Here is a 16,858-nt window from a genome sequence, read left to right on the forward strand (position 1 = left end):
CTTAAAGTAAATTACACATCGCATGAATAATTTTCACACATGACGATGATGACACGAGAGAATAGCAATCTGTGTGAAAATTATGTGTAAGACATGCACAGTCGCTGTGTAATGTCTTTTATTCTTTTAATATGTGTAAGAAACTTTGCTTCGAACTGTCAAGTCCATTTTGATCGCCATGATGGCGGTTGCGTTCGGCATGCATCGCAACGAAAATTACTTTTTCTGAGGATTTTCGTCATGTTTCGATACGATACAACAAAAATGCGCGACTATAAACATCGCACTTTAGTTTGGTCATATCGAAACAAATGGGGACTCCTCTGAAATAGTATAAAAATGTTGTGATAATTTTCAATTTACATGAAAACATATAATTGAGGTTAGGTCCGTTTTTCGACCGCTTCGACCGTTTTTCTCACTGTGTGAAATGAACTCATCGAAAATCGTTAACCGTCAATTACACTAAAATGAGTAACATGGCAGTTACTCATAAAATGTGTTGTTCCAGATTAGGTCCGTTTTGTGTGATCGAAACACAAAATTGTGTGAATGACTTTAAGCGTGTGGGTTGCCGAAGATGGCCTAATGTGACGTTACGTCTGGCATACTCAACACAATGTTGTCAGTTTTAATTAACTTGCGCATGGTGATAGTCGTGCGCAAGCAAGCAGCCATTCAGTGTTTCGCTCAGTTTTTGGTCCGATTAAGTGCTATTTCGTTTGCGTGTTTAAATTGACTTGTACCAAATCGATGAAGTGCTTTCCGTTAAATTATTGCGCACGTTGTGAATCAAAAGATTTCATTACCTAGACGCTGGGAAAAGTCAACGCTTAGAGCACGTTTTATCGCATGCCGGAAGGACGTACATGATCACCTGATCACCGTGGCTGGACTGTGTCCTGAGGAAAATCGTTTTCATGTGAGTAATTCCTTCCACCAGTGTGGAGTTTGTCGTTGAGCTAATCAATTGGGAGTGCATAAGTGAGCTAATTTAGTGATCTGGAACCAGTGACGTGACGCCAGGGGCCCTCCTTAGCCGTGCGGTAAGACGCGCGGCTACAAAGCAAGACCATGCTGAGGGTGGCTGGGTTCGATTCCCGGTGCCGGTCTAGGCAATTTTGGGATTGGAAATTGTCTCGACTTCCCTGGGTATAAAAGTATCATCGTGCTAGCCTCATGATATACGAATGCAAAAATTGTAACTTGGCTTAGAAACCTCACAGTTAATAACTGTGGAAGTGCTTAATGAACACTAAGCTGCGAGGCGGCTCTGTCCCAGTGTGGGGTGTAATGCCAATAAGAAGAAGAAGAAGAAGAAGAAGACGTGCCGCCGAATTGAAACTAGTGACTTCACGAGCAGCGGCGACAAAAATCGGTTGGTTCTCTTTTGTTGCTAGTTTCGCAAGCGCATTTCAGAATTTTCCCTGGAAGTCAGTGTTACGAAGTGGAGCCGGGGAGAGTACGCAGACTGGTTCTCTCCATGGTTCGGCACTGGGTGCATGTAAATGAAATCGTCTGGTACAACTGTACCTACGGCTATGCGTGGGTTTTGTTGCCTTTCAAGGATGCAGAGGTGTTTCAGTGACAAAGATATATGTATTGTACATCAGTTTTAGGAAATTTTCCTTTTATCATTAAATTTTTCTTATTTCCGGCAATGGTAAATCTCTATCTTATTTGACGGTTTGCAATTCCCATAATAGGGGAACGGTTCGGCACTTCATCTCATAGCACCCATGTTCATCCCATCAAAAACAAAGCAATGAAAAGGAATTTGATTTGTTTCTGTTTTAGTGATTTTTCCAGCGGTGGACACGCATGCTAGCAAAAACAAGGGACGAGGTGCTGTACTTCTTTGCTTTGCGATGAGATGAATATATATTCAGTGAGATGGCAAACGGAACAGTTCCCCTACATAACAGTAGCATAGCACTAAGTTTTTGATAAAATTATTTTTGCCTTTCTCGTACAACAAAGTTGTACCGAAAGGCTTTAGGATTAAACCCAGTTTTTTTTACACGGTTTGGTTTTAGTCGTTTGAGACCTTCAGCGTCAACGAAACAATGAATTAACTCCACCAAAAAATTCACAAAAAATCAAAGAAAATTCAGGGGGTATTTAAAAACCAGTGAAAGTTCAGGTTTACCGAGAAATTAATGAATTCCAACTGTGTAAAAAAAAATCAGAAGGGTTATATACAAGATACGACCGCCCGACGTAAACTACGTAAAGCAGATCATAAGATAATAATTAATTTGCTTAGAGCTTAGAGTGATTGAAATTTTGACTTTTTCGCTCCCCTATGCTTGAACGATAACATTTGCTGTTTTGATGTAGGAGGTTCATCAATTTTCAACTGAATTGGTTGTAATTTAACTGAGTACGAGCAGTTTGAAGTTTGTATGGAAATCGCCCCGTATGTGAAAGATCGTTTCGTGAGGCGGCTTATTAACTATTTAGGGGGACATCCCCCAGCGCAGGACACCTCCCAATACCGGACACTTCTTAAAACGATACTCGCAGAGCTTCTCGTATGCTTCAACTTATTAAGTACAAAAGGAAGCTATTGAAAAGGCTTTTAACGGCATAGGATATCAGATCTTCATGTGGTAAGCTTTGTACAAAATTTGAAATTGAATAAAAATGCTTAAAATTTTGATGTTTCGCGTTACTTTTGAAAGTTCGAACCAACAATATTAAAATCAATCTAATGCATTCTGATTATGTGAAGATGGCCCATATAAATAATGATGATGATTTGTTAGCTGTACAATGTAATTGTAGTGTTCGGACATTGAGATTTTTCATAGCCATCTTTTACACCTGTTTTGTTACACTTACTTCAATTCAATTGTTTTTTCTTGCTGAGAAAACCACAGAAATTAGCAAAAACAAAAATTGAACAGGACATTCAAAAAGGTGAGAATTTGGATTAAGATGTAAAAAATTTAGCTAAAGAGTCAAATAAGCTTTACTAACAATTTTTAATATTTACAGCTTGAAGCACGTGAAAAATATGAATATTCTGAATGATGTCTTTGCTCATGTAACAGGAACTTAGTCACATTTGATGCAATAGTGTCCGGTACTAGAAGACATTTTTCTGAACCGTGAAAATTTTCTCCAAAATTCATCGTAGTAAAACGTGTTCAAATGATCAAATATGTATAGCTTGTATGAATCATCAATGGCCATATTTTATGTATAAGGTATAAAAGGAAACATAATCCGGATAGTTAGAGTTTTTTTTGTGAAATGTGTCCGGCACTGGAGGATCTCCCCCTAAATATAATCAACCCGAAGATTTCGAAGAATATTTCCCATTCTGTAAGACGGTTGTTGTTGCGAACCGATCGATTTCGTAAGCAAAGTTATAATGAAAACAAAAGTGCTCATTATTGATATGTTATTCTTTTACGTGCTCAATTGAATTTTCCACGATTTAGTATTTCCTTAATAATTTTTTTTGCAAGCAGCAAATTGCTTCGCAACAAAAACGATTTATTCGCTCGCTAAATTTCATATGTTGCCAACGTACTCATATATTTTTATATATTAATGAGCAATATTGCAAAACGGTTTTCCAAAAAAGTTACTGTTTTCATAGTAATTCTCAAACTTCAAATCGCGCGTGCCAAGTCAAATTACAACCAAATCTGCTAAAAATTAGGGAAGTTCTATAAAGACAACTGATGCCACCCTTTAAGCATAGGGCAGCGAAAAAGTCAAAATTTGAACCACTCTTATGAGCATGATTGACTGCCACGGTTATTACTCTGTTTCTGCCAGGCCAGATGTAATTACAACGAGAACCAACAGATGATATTTGAGAATAATATAACCTTCAATGTGTACAAACAGGTGACCCAAATTTAAGTAATACCGGCGCCGGCCGTGTCCGAATGCGGGCCAATTAATGAATGGTTAGGAATATGTTGACGTGATACTCTTATTAATAGAGGCCGACGAGTCATCTGTACTTCCACGAGTAACCATGTAATGTGTAGTTTTTCCGCAAATCATGTTCGATCTCACACCAATTCATTTGTGTTTCGAACAAAATTAGCGTACCTCTATATGAAAATGGTTGATATGACAATTTAATTTTTTTATTTAAAAACCCCAAATTTATTATTCCGCAGTGGTGATGATGCCTTTACTTTCTCAGACTGTGTGACTTTTGAAGTGTTATTTTAAAGGGGTGCTGCCTAAATAGTAAGATAATCTTGTTTATAGTTGATCAATTTTAATGATCACCTCTTGCTTACATCAACATGTCCAGCATCTGCAGCAATTTTTCATATCCACTACTTTTTTGCTCCGACCGCGGTCACTGCTCTGGTTCTATTGTTGTACTTTTTGTGCGAATCACCGCACAAAAGTAGAGCGCAAGAACCAACGGCACCAGACGGCGGTCATAACGGTCTGAAAAAATGTACTGGGTTGGTAAAGAATTTGAATTTTCAATGTTTTGCCTTTCTCGTATACTAAGTATACGGTAAAGGCTATATGATCGCTCCAAAAACAAACTTTTTATAGAAGGCCCGGAGACCCATAGTGTTATATACCAATCGACTCAGTTCGACGAATTGAGGTGATGTCTGTGTGTGTGTGTGTGTGTGTGTGTGTGTATGTGTGTGTGTGTGTGTGCGCAAAACTACTCAAAAAATGTCACTCATTTTTCGGGCACTTACCCTCAACCGATTTGCTCGCAACAAGTTGCATTCGACGCAGAATTCTGTCCCATTGTTTCCTATTTGAAATTGGCCAGATCGGACTATGGGATCAAAAGTTATGGCCAAAATACAAATTCATACGGAAAAATCGCGTAAAAAATGTCACTCATTTTTCTGGCACTTATCCTCAACTGATTTGCTCACAACAAGTTGCATTCGACGCAGAATTCTGTCCCGTTGTTTCCTATTTTAAATTGGCCAGATCGGACTATGGGATCAAAAGTTATGGCCAGAATACAAATTCGTACGAAGAAATCGCGTAAAAATGTCACTCATTTTTCGGGTACTTATCCTCAACTGATTTGCTCGCAACAAGTTGCATTCGACGCAGAATCCTGTCCCATTGTTTCCTCTTTGAAATTGGCCAGATCGGACTATGGGATAAGAAGTTATGGCCAAAATACAAATTCATACGAAAAAATCGCGTAAAAAATGTCACTCATTTTTCGGGCACTTATCTTCAACCGATTTGCTCGCAACAAGTTGCATTCGACGCAGAATCCTGTCCCATTGTTTCCTATTTGAAATTGGCCAGATCGGACTATGGGATCGGAAGTTATGGCCAAAATACAAATTCATACGATAAAATCGCGTAAAAATGTCACTCATTTTTCGGGCACATATCCTTAACTGATTTGCTCACAACATGTTGCATTCGACGTAGAATCCTGTCCTGCTGTTTCCTATTGAAAATTGGCCATATCGGACTATGGGATCGAAAATTATACCATTTTTTATTGAAAAATCGCTAAAAAAACTCACTCATTTTTCAGGCACATTTCCTCAACCGATTTGCTCGCATTAAATTGCATTCGACGCAGAATGTCTCATATTTTCTTATTGAAAATTGGCCAGATCGGACTATGGGCTTAGATGTTATGGTCAAATTACTATTTATTGTGAAAAAGAGTTCGAAAAAGTCTAGCTCACTTTTTTAGCACTTAGACTTCATCTATTCCCCAAGCAACACAAGTTCAACAAATCTGGTTGCAGTAACCATACTGTGACTGAATCCGGTCATATATAAGTTACTGTGATTGATGTGCAATATGTGTGCTTCTCAGGTCGCTCGCAAATCTTGTCCCATTGTTTTCTATTGAAAATTGGCTAGATCGGACTATGGGATCGGAAGTTATGGCCGAAACACCATTTTTGCCTTTTTATACGAAAAGGTTGTATGTTCGCTCCAAAACCAAACTTTTACAGAAAGCCTGGAGACTCATAGTGTTATATACGTATAAGCTCGACGAACTGCGATGATGTCTCTGTGTGTGTGTGTGTGTGCGCACCAAAAGTGCGAAAAGTTTAGCTCACTTTTTTGGAACTTATCCTCAACCGATTTAATTCCAACTATAGATAGTAGACTATATAGATGAGCGAAAGCATGGCTGAGTCGATTTTTCTGCCCGTGCACTCGCGCACTCACAGCCCTTAACGTTTCCATTGAAATCGTGACGTCATGCTCGTTTGGAGACACGTTTGACAGTTCGTTTGAAGACAGAGGATTTATCTTCACTCATCTATATATTCCACTATCTATAATTCCAACAAGTTTCATTCGACGCGGAATCCTGTCGTATTGTTTTCTATTAAAAATTGGGACCATGGGCACAGAAATTATGGCCAAAATATACTATGTGCTATAAAAAAGCGAGTAAAAAAGTCTAGCTGACTTGTAATGGACTTACCCTCAACCGATTTCCTGTTCTATTATTTTCTATTGAAAGTTGGCCAGATTGGACTATTACCTTAGAAATTATGGCCAAAATACTTTTTGCCTTTCTTGTGCAACAAAGTTGTACCGAAAGGCTATAATTTCTTTCCGAAAACGAACTATCGGATGCTTCCACACTAATACACTTCCCTCCCTCTTCATACGGGAGTTTGGCAGAAAGACGGTCATGAGATTTATATCATAACAAATATTGCCCTCCACTCGCTTGATGGGAATGACATTTTCGTTTTCTTTTGTGTAGTCGGAGCTTCGGTTCAATTTACATCCAAAAGTGATATCCTTAAAATATATGACTTGGTAAAATAAAACAGGGTATGTACGTCAAAAAGTTTGGAAAGGAAACAAAAATGTCGAAATTCTTATTAGCATATTGTAGATCAAGCTGAAAACCGAACTGAGGTTTCGCGACAATCGCATTTTCTCGCATTTCCGGATGTTGCAACTGCATCGCGAGTAGTGCGCAACTGTGCCATAGTCGGGTACCACTCGCGATGCAGTCGCGACATCCGGGAATGGGACAAAATATGATTTTCGGGTTTCAACTGGATCTACAATATCTTTGCCATAAATAATCTGATTTTCATAGAACGGACAAAGAAATTTGTCTTTTTTACTCCTAGCTACTAGCTCATCTATTTTCAAGCACACACATTTTACGAAGGTCGAGAAAGGCACCATCACCGCTAGGTGGATTAATCAGGGTTTTTACGTTGGTAATCAATATTTCCAATGGGTTCAAAAAATTGCTGGAGAGTTGCCGATTCGATTGATAATAAAATCTCGAAAATCTATTGAAAAATAAAGGAGCTACTAACGTTTGAAATCTTACATGATTTCGTGACGGTTTCGAATTTGGAAATTTTCATTTGTCACCCTGTATTCGAGTCTTCCCCTTAGACGTAGTTTACGTCAAAAACCTGGGTGTACTCCAAAAATGAACTATTGATAAAAGGGCCGGACACCCATAGTGTTATATACCGATCAACTCAGCTCAACGATCCGACCCAACAAGCATTGGAGGCTCATAAAGAGCTTATATCGCCAAAATTTGGCTTGTTCAGCTAAAAAACTAGCTTATTCAACTTAAATTGTTTGTTGGGGATGGTATGTCCGTATGCCTATGTATGTGTGTATGTGTACACATTTTGTAGACACACATTTTTTGGAACTTAGCATTACCCGATTTACCGTGGAAGCACCATATTTGACGCAGGTCCAAACTTGGCGCACTCTCAAATCAAATGATGCAGAAAACCTATTTTCGCCAAAAATATATCAACGAATTAAGCTAGATGGCTTTATTTGCTCTTCTTCTTTGCATATATGGCATAAAAAGCATATTATTGATGAAGAATCAACGTACCCGAATAAAATATACGGAAGTCATACTCATAATGCGTCAATTTTTGTCTTTCTTAGCCACAATGCTAAGGATCGAATGATCATTTTTTCACTCTAAATAAGGTTTGTGAGAATCTTTTACCCCTACCTACAAACAGCTGAGCATTTTGAGTAAGCTTTACCTTTTACCTTGAACATTGCAACATTCGAACGCATTTTTCAACCCAAAATGTTCTGCGTCAAATTAGGCTCTCAATGCATTGTGATGTTCCTAATTAATCTTATCATACGAATAGACAAGGCAGTGCTAATAAACCTCAATAATAGTCTTAGGAAAAGCAATACGTTTTTTTTTTTTTGTTAAATATCTTGGCTGTGCATATGCACAGCATATGTTTCGAAATGGACAAATTGATATGAAATTTGCGAAAAAGAATCCACGTGTCTTGGAGGGACTCGAACCCTCAACCTCCTACTCTCTAGATAGGCGTGATAACCCCTACACAACAAGACCACTTAAAGGTCACGTTTGCGGAAAAGCCATCAGAATCCGAGTACCAACCTCCACCGCGGTTAGCTCTCTTAAAAGGCAATCAAACTCATCAAATGCTTTAGCCAAGCAAGCCTTTGGCACAGCAGAGTGCGATTGAATTCGCATTCTATACCGTCCCGCCCAGTCCGTTGCTGGGGGGCATGGAGTGCGATCCTCTCGTTTAATAAACAATGTGCACTCGCTTGGCTGTGGATATACAACAGTAAAGCAAATGTGGAGATTGGGCAAATCAAGCATCCGAAAGATATTCAATTTGCAAAAAAGAGAGCTAACCGCGGTGGAGGTTGGTACTCGGATTCTGATGGCTTTTCCGCAAACGTGACCTTTAAGTGGTCTTGTCTATCACGCCTATCTAGAGAGTAGGAGGTTGAGATTGGAGTCCTCCAAGACACGTGGATTCTTTTTCGCAAATTTCATATCAATTTGTCCATTTCGAAACATATGCTGTGCATATGCACAGCCAAGATATTTAACAAAAAAAATGGTTTTCGTACGGCCGAGTTGCCGAATAATATGCAATTAATTGTAATCAAGTGTCGGTCTTTCACCGTCATTAGTCGTCTGAGTACACGCGACCGTTTACGTAAAGGCAATCAAACTCATCAAATGCTTTAGCCAAGCAAGCCTTTGGCACAGCAGAGTGCGATTGAATTCGCATTCTATACCGTCCCGCCCAGTCCGTTGCTGGGGGCATGGAGTGCGATCCTCTCGTTTAATAAACAATGTGCACTCGCTTGGCTGTGGATATACAACAGTAAAGCAAATGTGGAGATTGGACAAATCAAGCATCCGAAAGATATTCAATTTGCAAAAAAAGAGCTAACCGCGGTGGAGGTTGGTACTCGGATTCTGATGGCTTTTCCGCAAACGTGACCTTTAAGTGGTCTTGTTGTGTAGGGGTATCACGCCTATCTAGAGAGTAGGAGGTTGAGGGTTCGAGTCCCTCCAAGACACGTGGATTCTTTTTCGCAAATTTCATATCAATTTGTCCATTTCGAAACATATGCTGTGCATATGCACAGCCAAGATATTTAACAAAAAAATGGTTTTCGTACGGCCGAGTTGCCGAATAATATGCAATTAATTGAAAGCAATATGTATTCATAAAGTTTTAACTAACTCTTAACTACTTTAAATATTAGTCAACATTGGATCATTCCACTAAGTGTCCAGCCCATGATAGTATGCCTTATGCTGCCTTCGATTTTGATGCGTTTCTTACAGGTATTTGGTAATTATGCTGTTTTGCCTTTCTCGTATACTATGTATACGTAACGGCTATATGATCCCTCCAAAACAAACTTTTATAGAAGGCCCGGAGGCCCATAGTGTTATATACCAATCGACTCAGTTCGACGAGTTGAGGTGATGTCTGTGTGTTGTGTGTGTGTGTGTGTATGTGTGTGCGTCTGTGCGCACCCACCCAAAAAAAATGTCACTCATTTTTCAGGTACTTATCCTTAACCGTTTTACTCGCAACAAGTTGCATTCGACGCAGGACATTCTGCCATTGTTTCCTATTGAAAATTGGTCAGATCGGACTATGGGCTCGGAAGTTATGGCCAAAATACCATTTTTTTACAGAAAAAAATGTCACTCATTTTTCAGGTACTTATCCTTAACCGATTTACTCGCAACAAGTTGCATTCGACGCAGGATACTCTGCCATTGTTTCCTATTGAAAATTGGTCAGATCGGACTATGGGCTCGGAAGTTATGGCCAAAATACCACATTTTTATAGAAAAATTGAGTAAAAAAATGTCACTCATTTTTCAGGCACTTATACTTAACCGATTTTCTCGCAACAGGTTGCATTCGACGCAGAATACTCTCCCATTGTTTACTATTGAACTATTGGCCAGATCGGACTACGGGCTCAAGAGTAATGGCCAAAATACTATTTTCATAATGCACGAGAAAGGCACCATCACCGCTAGGTGGATTAATCAGGGTTTTTATATGCATGTTTTAGAATTCTTGCGAGAAAACAATATCTTAATATAAATTAGTATCATATAATTCAATTTACCTTCTTTGTAATGAAATTCTAACAAACCAAAACAATGAACACATTTTCAATTTGTTACTCTGTCGCTTCATCATCGCTGCTAGTCCTGCAACCCTGAATATGAAACCAAACAACAACAATGCCTGCCTTTCTCATACCAGCTTCAGTTTATGTTAATAGTTCATTGAAAAAATGTATATAGATGGGCAGCTCATATTTTTTTTAGATATATCTGCCGGTCACGTAACACTTGCAGATTGGTAGCTTCAATGTGGTTCTAAAAGCGTTCATATACAAATTGCGTTTTCTGTATCCTTCTCAGTTTAGACAGAAGCTATACGAACTTCTCAGTTTATAGATTCAAAATTGCAGATTATCAAAGAAAGTTATGTTTTTATTACAAATACAACAGACCATGGTAGGCTGGTTATGTAATGAAATGTAAAAGCTAATTTTCCCGTAAATATATATTTTGACATGATTATTACACCTAAATAAGAAGCATTTTGAATAATGTGCAGGGTTCATGAAACTTTTTTTTTTTTTTGTGGTTTAAAATTCAGTTTATTTTGTCAAACAGTGTTAGTATTTATAATGTTGTTGCAATTTCAAAAATCTAATGTTAATTCAAACTCCAAAACGTTAACATCAATTATACCATTACATTTTATAATGAAGCAGATGTAATTATGAAGCATTTTCAGAATTTTTACTCGAGTTGTCTTCCGAATACCTGGCAGAGCAGGCCTCGCGAGGTCATCGAATGATAGTCGTCTCCATCCACCCATTACTTCCGCCAGCTTCTGCTGCAGGACCGTCCATGCCGGGCCGACACGAGCGCAGGAAGAGAATTTATGCTGAAGCGTTTCAAGATTGCCACACGGTCATCTCATGCTCATGCTCATGCTCATGAAGCGTTTCAAGATTGCCACAGTGTTGGCAGTTTTCGTCGGCTGCTAGTTGCATCACATACAGCAGTTTGCGGTGCTCAGTTTTTCCGTTCACGAAAAGGTAGAGTTGTGTTCGTTGTGCTGATGAGAGCTCTTTCATGCATATGTTGCGCCACGCGCGTGGCCAGTCATTTGCCGGACTGTTGCGTTCCACCTTTGGCAGCTCGGTTTGCAGTACTAGGTACTGGTGGATTTGATCGGCGGAGGGGTTTTGTAGGATTTGGCGGGGAATGTGGGATAAATTTGAAAGGATTTGTTTGATGTCGGGATTGTCCATTGGAGTTACTGGGCGAGGAGTAGCGTGGAAAATAAGGGATTTGTAGTGAGGAATGGAATCGATCTCTTTAATATGTCTATTTATTGCTAGACTCTTCGCTTTCAGCGCCGGAACTGCCAGGCCTAAGCCACCGTGCTCCTTTTTCCGGACAAGTTGCATTATGGGAACGCGGGCGACTATTCCTCTCCATAGAAATGTTCCCATCGACGACGTGATTTTGGCCGTATGAATGGCGAACGGTGGTAGCACCGAAGACAGGTACCACAATTTCGCCGTGCCAAACGTGTTCAGCATGATCACCTTCTGGTGCATTGTGAGTTTCCTTAACGATTGCAGCCACATTTGCTGCGCAAACTTGCCCACCATTGCGTTCCAATTAATTGTTGTCATCAATCGAATTGAGTTTGCGAAGGAAATACCCAAAATTTTGACTACATGAGTAGTCTGTAGCCACTGGGTTTCAAACATATTCCCTTCGCAAACCCCCACATTCACCGCAACAGTTTTGCGCAAATTTCAGTTGCGCTCCGGCGGCAAGACCAAAACGACGAAAAACTTCCCTCATCGCCTCGATCTGCCACGGTGACGTTACGATCACGCTGATGTCGTCGGCGTACGCAACAAGCAAATCTTCCCCACACACTTGTTCGAGCCGGCACACCAGTGGATGAAGGTAAAGGACGAAGAGGTGCATGGACAAAGGGTCGCCTTGCCGCACCGAACGAGAAATATCGAACGAACGAGAGAGGTGCCCATTCACAAGTACACACGCTTAAAATGACTTACATATTTTTGTGTTCCGTTCACACAAAACGGGCCTCTCCTGGAACAACTCATATTATGAGTAATTACGATGTTACTCATTTTTGTGTAACCGATGGCCGATGATTTTCGGTGAGTTCATTTTACACAGCGAGAGAGCAGTCGGAAATCGAACCTAACCTCAATTGTTAATGTTAAAGTAAGCCAACTTTTCCATACTTATTCGGAGGCTTATCCAATCGTTTCGATCAACAAAACAAAGTGCGATGATTGTATTCGCACTTTTTTTTGTTTCGCCATCAAAACAAAAGGAAAAACCTCCGAAAAAGTACGATTTCTTGCAGCACATTCTGCACACGTTCCCCATCATAGCGACCCGAAGGGACTTTGACTAGGAATGGGCGATACCGATACGATCAATCGGGAATCGATATTTTCGCTCCGATTAATCGATATTTTGTATCGATTTTTTAAGTTCGATATTTGACTGTATCGATTTTTCTAGCGGATATCGGATTTCGATTTTGAATTCCAAAAATGTAGCACATTAGGCACAATCTGTTAAAAACAACTAAACTATGATGTGTGATTCGAGGACCTGAAATCGAAAATCTAAAACTTCCTCGTTTTTTTTTTGCTCGTGCTTTTAATTTTTTGGACGTATCGATATATCGGAATATCGATATTTCAACGCCGATATTTTTCGGCATCGATATTTCGACAATAAAAAAATCGATTCGGCAGTATCGATATTTTCCCGAAAAACGCCCATTCCTAACTTTGACAGTTCGAGGCAAACTCACTTACATATCATGCATGTGAGACAGTAGCGATGTGTAACACAATTTTCAATCTGTGAGAGTCGCTTAAAGTCGGTACACATCGCATGAATAGCTTTCACACATCACGGTGACGCCTTTGTCCGACTCTCACAATGATTGAAAATTGTGTGAAACACGAGCAGTCGCTGTGTACTGTCTCATGTGCATGATATGCTAAGTGAGTTTGCCTCGAACTGTCAAAGTCCCTTCGGGTCGCTATGATGGGGAACGTGTGCAGAATGTGCTGCAAGAAATCGTACTTTTTCGGAGGTTTTTCCTTTTGTTTTGATGGCGAAACAAAAAAAAAAGTGCGAATACAATCATCGCACTTTGTTGTGATGATCGAAACGATTGGATAAGCCTCCGAATAAGTATGGAAAAGTTGGCTTACTTTAACATTAACAATTGAGGTTAGGTTCGATTTCCGACTGCTCTCTCGCTGTGTAAAATGAACTCACCGAAAATCATCGGCCATCGGTTACACAAAAATGAGTAACATCGTAATTACTCATAATATGAGTTGTTCCAGGAGAGGCCCGTTTTGTGTGAACGGAACACAAACATATGTAAGTCATTTTAAGCGTGTAGCCGGGAAGTGGACCGGCTGGCAATCCGTGCGAGAAGAGCAATGAGTTCCTCGTTGAATCCGAGCGACCGCATGGTGTCGAAGAGAAACGAATGCCGAACCCGATCGAAGGCGTTCTCGAGATCAAAACTGATGAGCTTACCGGGGCGACGGTGGTGACGGAGGCTAGCTATCCGATCTTTCAGAGCAAGAGTGGCCTGGAAGATGTTGCGCTCTGCGTTTGAACATTTCTGTCCGGCGCTCAAAATACGGTGAGCTTGCATGACGCGTTCTAGCCGCACGCTTAAAGTCAAGTACACATCGCATGAATAATTTTCACACATCACGGCGACGCCTTGTCCGACTCTCACAATGATTGAAAATTTTGTGTGAAACACGAGCAGTCGCTGTGTACTGTCTCACATACGCATGATATGTGTAAGTGAGTTTGCCTCGAACTGTCAAAGCTCCTTCGGGTCGCTATGATTGCGAACGTGTGCAGAATGTACCGCAAGGATTCGAACTTTTTCGGAGGTTTTTCCTTTTGCTTCGATGGCGAAACAACAAAATGTGCGAATACAATCATCGCACTTTGTTTTGTTGATCGAAACGATTGGAGAAGCCTCCGAAAAAGTATGGAAAAGTTGGTTTCCTTTAACATTATTTTGAAATCATACAATTCAGGTTAGGTCCGGTTACCGACTGCTCTCTCGCTGTGTGAAATGAACTCACCAAAAATCGTCGGCCATCGGTTACACAAAAATGAGTAACATGGTAGTTACTCGTAATATGAGTTGTTCCAGGAGAGGCCCGTTTTGTGTGAACGGAACACAAAAATATGTAATTCATTTTAAGCGTGCGGGTTTTGATAATGCGAGAGAGAAGTTTGTAATCACAGTTTAGCAGCGATATCGGCCGGTACGCTCGGGCCGTATTTTCTCCACCCTTCTTTTTTACCAGCACAATGATACCCTCCACAAAGGCATGCGGGAGATTGCCGGTGAGTGCTTCGTTAAGAAGCAGGTTCAGTTCACGATGGATGACGTTGAACATACGAAGGTAGAACTCTCGTGGGATACCGTCAGCTCCGGGAGATCGTTTCGGTGCGCTCGCTCTAATAGCAGACAAAATTTCCGCTGTTGTGATCTCTTCCGTACATGCTTCATTCAGTGGATCGTCTGGTGGTATTATTCGCTCACAAACAAACCCATCCTCGTTGTTGTCTGCCGCTTCTTCCGTGTAGAGGCTCGAGAAAAAGGCAAACAGATTTGCTTCGATTTCATGGGGCTCATCAGCTACCTCGTTGTCAGCCGTTTGCAGCTGCGTAATGGTTGTTTTTTTCCGTCGTCTTTCCCCCAGCTGGAAGATCGACATGGGCTCTCCCGCCAGGTGGGTTTCGTTTATACGCATAAACGTGTGGGAAAATTCCGTTGCAGTGGCAGCATTTCACCTTTTAAACGGTTAATGGTGGTCAACATTTCGGGATGTTGATAGTACCCATCGTACGCTAGCCTTAGTTGCGCATAGAGACGCTGGTGCGCATCGTGGAAATCCTCGAAAACGGAACGAGATTTCCACTTAAAGAACGTTTTGATTTTGGGCTTAGCGTACGACAGCCACCATTCCATCCACGACCCGTAGTTTCTGCGCTGCCGAGTCCAATATTGCCACTTATAATGGAACTCGGCAACGTTTTCTTCCGTTAGAAGATGCGGCCGCAGGGCCCAAAATCCGCGCCCGGGCTCATGTCTCAGTGGGGGGAGACATAATCTTACCGTCAGCGCTTTATGGTCTGTGAAGCAGCAGACGTGCGTGTAGGTGGACTGCAGATTATTCCGCAGACCAGCGCTTACGTACATGCGATCTAATCGGGATTGTGTGTTCCGGTTGATGTACGTGAACCCGGGATCTCGCGGGCACAACTTTTCCCACGCGTCATGCAGCTGCAATTGTTGGACGGCTGTTTTGAGGGACGGGCTTGTGTTCGGGCTGGACGAATCGCATGCGCGCAGTACGCAATTGAAATCGCCAGCGATGATGACGTTTGCGGTGCGGTGACGGAGGTAGTAGGCCAGCGTGCCATTGAAGAAATCTTCTTCGTTCTCGACTTCCTGCAGACACACGATATCGAGACTTTGGCTGCTGATGAAGGTTCGGAGTGCGTTCAGTTTTGTTTGGTTCGTGATGGTTCCGATATTTATCGACGCGAGATTGTAGGACGCGAGAGCCATTTATGGTTTGTAATTCTCGTCCCGCTCGTCGTCTCCGTCGTCGCATCGTTGTTTCTTGCCGGGAGGACGCCCTCGGCTTCGGCTACTTCTTGTCGATGACGAAGAATCATCTCAGGTCAGGTCCTTGACCTTGACGAACGCACATTGTTCACCGCGATGACACTGGAGTCTCTCCAAGTCTTCTTCCTTCAGTCCAAGCACTGTGCGGCAAAAGTCATGCACCTTCTCGAATGACGGCTTCACTGGGAAGCGCGAGTAATCGATTCGGAAGTGTTTTCTCGCCTCATCGCGAATCACTAGAAGCGCGCGACGCGGCACGGACGGATGAAAAATAAACCACCGGATTTAAATCGCTTGACTTTCGGAGAGCGCAATCGAAAACACGTCTGCTCGTCTAAGAAGTTGAGCGGTAACTTGAAACTAACAAAACACTTACATGCCACAGAGCATATAACTTGCAGAACAACTGATAAAAAAAATGCCTCTTTGTATAATTAATTAACTTTTTATTTTATATCGTACCAAGTTCTATTACACTGTCTTGATATAATAAAAAAAATAAGGCTTTTAATTGATTGAGTTTTAACATAGTTTTAAAGTGCGTCAAATTAGGAACAACTTTGCGTCAAATAAGGAACATAGTAAAATTAGTGCGTCAAGTTGAGCACCTCAAGTACTACATAAAAGCAGATTAAAAAACTAAGAAATACACTTATATTTCGAAGTTTTGTTATTTCTACACATTCTATTATAGTAGTAAGCTCGTTATGCAGAATATTAGGCGAATCCATATTGGAATTATTTTTTAAATAATGATTCTTTTTGAAATTTTCTTAACTGCGTCAAATATGGTGCCTCCACGGTACTCGCAACAA

General features: G+C 40.9%; 1 protein-coding gene across 2 annotated transcripts in view; it reads left to right on the forward strand.

The window, feature by feature from the left end:
* Positions 1-661: 661 nt before the first annotated feature.
* LOC134214818 (uncharacterized) overlaps positions 662-16,858 on the forward strand; it is a 199,965-nt gene continuing 183,768 nt past the window's right edge. For both annotated transcript variants that reach the window (XR_009979928.1, XM_062694118.1), the window contains exon 1: positions 662-922. The gene's annotated coding sequence lies outside the window, so the exon portion shown is untranslated. The remainder of the gene's footprint in view (positions 923-16,858) is intronic.

The sequence above is a fragment of the Armigeres subalbatus genome, chromosome 1, assembly GCF_024139115.2.
Source record: "Armigeres subalbatus isolate Guangzhou_Male chromosome 1, GZ_Asu_2, whole genome shotgun sequence".
Classification (NCBI taxonomy): domain Eukaryota; kingdom Metazoa; phylum Arthropoda; class Insecta; order Diptera; family Culicidae; genus Armigeres; species Armigeres subalbatus.